This window comes from Silene latifolia, chromosome 11 (assembly GCF_048544455.1).
Source record: "Silene latifolia isolate original U9 population chromosome 11, ASM4854445v1, whole genome shotgun sequence".
Classification (NCBI taxonomy): domain Eukaryota; kingdom Viridiplantae; phylum Streptophyta; class Magnoliopsida; order Caryophyllales; family Caryophyllaceae; genus Silene; species Silene latifolia.
Window position 1 is genome coordinate 160,769,476 of NC_133536.1, and position 5,820 is coordinate 160,775,295.

Consider the following 5,820-nt stretch of genomic DNA (forward strand, 5'->3'; position numbering starts at 1 on the left):
CAATGTATCTGTCCGGAGGAATAGAGACTCTTCCCGACCTCCTAGGTTCCTCAGGAATATTAACCGCAGCCGGGATTGAAGGAACTGGTTCCTCCAATGGTTGCTCGGTATTTGGTTCTGGAATCTCCGATAGCTCGAAGGTTCTATCACTCTTTGCATTCTCGAGAAACTCCTTCTCTAAGAATGTCGCACTAGCCGCAACAAATACACGTTGTTCGGTTGGCGAATAAAAGTAATGACCAAGTGTTCCTTTAGGATAACCTATAAAGTATGTCTTGACCGATCGCGGGTTGAGCTTATCCTCGTGTCTCCACTTGACATAAGCCTCGCAGCCCCAAACCCGTATAAAGGACAAGTTAGGGACCGTTCCCTTCCATAGTTCATATGGAGTCTTGTCAACAGCTTTAGACGGACTTCGGTTAAGTATTAGAGCAGCTGACAGAAGAGCATAACCCCACAATGAGTCAGGCAACACGGTGTGACTCATCATGGATCGAACCATATCAAGTAGTGTTCGATTTCTCCGTTCGGACACACCATTCAACTGAGGTGTTCCAGGTGGAGTTAACTGCAAGACAATCCCACAGTCTTTGAGGTGTTGATCAAACTCGTGAGAAAGATACTCGCCACCACGGTCTGAGCGTAGTGTTTTAATCTTTCTACCCAGTAGGTTCTGTACCCGATTCTGGTATTCCTTGAATTTCTCAAAGAATTCACTTTTGTGCTTCATTAAGTAGATATAGCCATATCTACTTAAATCATCCGTGAAAGTGATGAAATACCTATAGCCTTCTCGTGCGGTGATTGACATGGGTCCACACACATCCATATGTATGAGACCTAATAGGTCAGCAGCGCGCATTCCAACACCTTTGAAGGAAATTCGAGTCATCTTACCAATGAGACATGATTCACACGTGCCAAATGATTGAAAATCAAAGGCCGAGATAGCTCCATTCTTTATGAGCTGTTTTACGCGTTTCTCATTAATGTGTCCCATACGGCAGTGTCATAGGTATGTTTGATCTTTGTCACCAACCTTTAACTTCTTATTCATTACGTGTAATATTTCGGTGGTCTGATCTAAAACATAAATTCCGTTCATGGAGACTGCCTTGCCATAAATCATATCGTGTAATGAGAAAATGCAAGAATTATTCTCTATTACAAATGAAAAACCAAGTTTGTCAAGTGCAGAAACTGAAATAATGTTTTTAGAAAGACTGGGTACATAATAGCAGTTATATAAAAATAACTCAAATCCGCTAGGAAGCTGGATCACGTATGTTCCCTTCGAGACGGCATCCACTCGAGCTCCATTCTCGACACGCAGGTCCACCTCACCCTTTACGAGGGGTTCGATGTTTCGGAGCCCCTGCACATGATTACACAGATGAGAACCACAACCAGTATCTAGTACCCAAGTTCCGTAACTTGCGTGGTTAATCTCAATCATATGAATAAAAGTAGAAGAGGAAGAAGACATACCAACAGGTTTAACCCGACCTGCTTTTATGTCCTCATGGTAAACAGGACATGTACGCCTCCAATGCCCAGTCTTGTGGCAGTGATGGCATTCCATGTTTTCGGTCTTGCTCTTTGTCGCGCCTGATGAGTTGCTTGCTTCACCAGGCCCACTCTTACCTGATCCCGACTTCTTAAACTTCGGTTTACCTACCGCTAGGTCTGCCTGAGCTTTGCCCTTACCCTTGCCCTTGTTTGACACAACGAGAACATCCTATTTCAAGCTCCCACTGAACTTCATATCCTTCTCGGTCTGTACGAGAAGGGAGTGTAGTTCATGAGGACTTTTCTTCAAATCATTCATATAGTAATTCGCTCTAAAGAGCGCAAAACCATCGTGGAGTGAATGAAGCATGCGGTCAATCACGATGTTCTCGCTGATTTTACAATCAAGCGCCTCCAGTCTCTCGACATTCTCAATCATGCTGAGAATGTGTGGGCTAACCGGTTGGCCCTTCTGGAGTCTCGCATCAAAGAAGCGAGTGGTATGCTCATAGGTCACGATTCTCGGTGCTTTCGAGAATTCCTTAGTGAGCGTGGTGAAAATCTTGTTTGCACCTTGGGCTATGAAGCGTTTCTGCAAATTGGATTCCATTGCAAAAATGAGTACGTTTTTAATCGCACCCGCTTCCATGACGAAATCGTTATACTTGGCGATCTCGTTAGCTCCAGCCGTGGGACCTGGGTTTGACGGGATGGGCTCTGTCGTAAATTTGAGCTTCCGTCACCGCGGCGGCATTCCGTAATGCCGCCTCCCGGTCCCGCGAAGTTTGATCCATCATTCTTCGATCGAGTTGATGATTCATCCGATTCATGAAGATCCGAAGCTAGGACTCGCGGTCCAATGTGGCACTTGGCATTGGGTCGTCAAGACGGCCACCATTTTGTTATTAGCGAGTTTAAGTGATCATGATCTACACTGAAAAAGAAAGGAAAAACAAAACGAAATAAGCAACTCATCGAGGTGATTTAAGTCTATTTAAAAATTCATTTTAATCGTGTAGACTCATTGCACTTGCATAATTGATCTCCCTCAAGAATAATACAAGTGATCCCAAGACTCAATTTCCGTAAATTGATAAGCCAACTGTTTAGCTAGTTCTATCGTTAGAACTCTTAGTCGATAGATTTCCGTAAATCCTATCTATAGTCCACCATAATCACAGGATCGTACGAGTGACCATAGTGTTGAGATAAAATAGGTCAATCAGTTCCAACTTACCCGACGTAGAAGGGGTCATATTATGCCTACCGACGAAGAAGGGATTCATTGGAGTTTGACCTATAAAGACTGTTCTCAATTTTTGTTTATACGAGGAAGATCCCATCAACTTAGTTTTAATTCATTTTAAGTGAACGAAAAACTAGCATTACGTGAATGAATTAACTTAGGTGATGGCTTAAAATTGATCGTGTGACATAAGAATGTCATAGAAAACTAACGCGTGACCTCTATATGAGTCAGTTTTCATGCAATTATTAGGTGGTTTGGTTTTAGGCGGAATATGATGCAAATTATCGTTACAATAAAAAATAAAAGAATGCAAAACGTAAATAAAAGTCCTAGTGTGGCCTATCCTAGTAAAAAGAACATAATACAACTTTGGAATCCACCGTTGGACCCGAGAAGCTTGTCTTGATGTTCCATCTTTGTCCATGCAGCGGGAGTGAGCATCCGATCTCCATCTTTGGTCTTCTCAAAATTACAATTTAAAAATTACAAAATATAAACCTATTTACATTCTAAATAAAAAAACTGTAATTACAAGGAAAAAAATCAAAATGGAGATACGAGATCTCAAAATACAACCAAGACCGTGTTCCATCATTACGGTAACACGTTCTACTAAGGCCACACTAAGTTACAACTGTTTGTAAAAATTAAATACGTAATTAAAACATTCAAGGCATTCAAAATAACGATAAATAAAATGCATCAACTAAAATAAAATTTATTCGTGACATAATTCCGTAATTATGTTAAATTTATCCAAACCACCTTTTTAACAATTAAAATTATGTGACAAAACCGCTTCTATCAACTTAATTTTAATTCATTACAATCCGTTACTTTAAAATCGCTTTAAAATAACTAAATGGTACGTGAGTGAACCGTTTCACTATCAAGCAAATGCATAAAATCCGTATTATGCATGAAACATGGCCGAAAAAAAATAAAACACGATTTTTTTTTTCTTTTTCACGGTTGAACCGTGATTAAAACAGCAAAAATTTTTTTTTTTTTTTATTTTTAATTTTTAGCAGCAAAACCGAGACTACAACAGTCCCAAACAAAAATCGATTTGATAAAACCAATTGCAAATAAACTAATCCGTATAGAATTGAAACTACAATTGATAATATATCAACATATTGCTATGATTATCGTTTAAAATAACAATATGCAAAGAACGATTGAAAACAAAACATCGTCTGATCAGACGGTAAATGTTTGTCACGGTTTTCAAGAAACAAAACAACAACAACCACAACCGTGTAAACTAGGCACGGTTTCCAAGACAAAAAAAACGCAGCAGCCCAAAAAAAATAATCTGCCGAGACAAAAATAGCTGCTGCCGCACGGTTTTCAATGCACAAATTTATCGATTCAAATTCGTTTGATGAAAATCACAAAGAAAAATTTACGTGCCCTCGCTCTGATACCACTTGTAGGGTAATATCCGTATAAAACCCTTAAAATTTAGGACTATAACGCAAATTTTACATGTGATAATTGTCATAAAACAAAATTACAAGAGAAAACGATAAAGCATAAGAATTAACCTCGGGTCCTAGAGAATTCGGCCTAAGATAGAAATCAACGTAGATTTCCTCCTAATCGATGCACCCAAGACCGTCTGAGACTATGCCCTTGTGCTAGAATGTACTCTCTAATTGCCTTGCAATATTGAGAGAGTTTTGTGTGAGTTTTGCTAGATGTGAGATCTAGGTTTTTCAGAGAAAAATGCTCCTCAAAACCCTAATTTTGTTTCAAATGAATGATTAGGCTACAAAAGGAGAGGAGCTCTCCTTTTGTTCCTCATTCGGCCAAACCGTGAGCCAAGGGGGGAAATGGGCTTTCATTTCCTCTTTATTTTAACTCGTGGTCCGACTCGAAAAATGCTAAATGTATATGACGGGTTTTATTATAAATCGTCATCGGTTATCGGTTATTAAAACATCAACTAATAACACGGATTAGTTGAAATATTAATACATGTCCGACAAAGACAATATTGTATAATTAATTCAATATACATTAATCAAATATAATCGTTTATTTTTAATTTACGAATTAACTGCTTAATTCGCCTTAACCATTATTATTTAATCCGTATTAAATAAAATATCTCAACATCGCGTTTGACTAATTATTAGTCAGTAACTCCGACTAACTGCTTAGTCAACTTTGGCATCAACATGACTGTATTTTCATACCATCACATCTCTCAAACGTATCCTATAGGTGTGACTTTTAGGGACCAGTTGATCACCGCCATCTCTATGACAATAACGTCAAACTTATCTAGCAAGCCAACCGTTATTGATAAACGTGGACCAACTGATAATAATACAAAAGTATACCCTTTGATCCTTTTAGAGATTTAAATGTTATTGCACTAACTGTAGAGGACACCAGCCCCAACAAGCTCCCACTTGTCCGTACAAGTGTATGTGTAATAACGTTATCCGCACTAACTGGAGGACACAGCTCCAACATCTACTCATGTCTGAATCGTTGTCGTCAGCCTGTGAGAACGTGTTTTCTCCCATGTCCTAAGGAGGACATCGACCAGAAGTCCAGAACGGGAAATAATAGTTTTTAGCTATCATTGGAAATTCAAAAGTGTCGAAGAAGGATCCGAAGTTCACTTTTTTTTTTTTGAAGGGATCCGAAGTTCATTTAGTTTAGAGTAAGTCTCTCATATAACGGTTTTACAATAAATATTATTTTATAAGATTTTGAAGTCCTATTAAGGAGAATGGTAGTTGGTAGAAATTATTTTACTAAGGTAAATTATCTCTTGATTTTTATAATAAGAGTTATGTAAAATGATTGTACATAATAATTTTTCCTTTGTAGATCGTGGTTCAGTCGTTCAGAGTATGTTTAGTCAATTGTGAATCAAATCATCCGCTGAGGAAAAAAAATTTGTTCACGAACTATTTTCTTTATATACGGTAAAAACTTGATGTTACATTTATAAACTTGAAAAATCAAGGGATATTTTACCTTAGTAATCCTCATTTCTGTAATTTACTAAGCTCATAAGGTATTCCTCATTTCTATTGCTG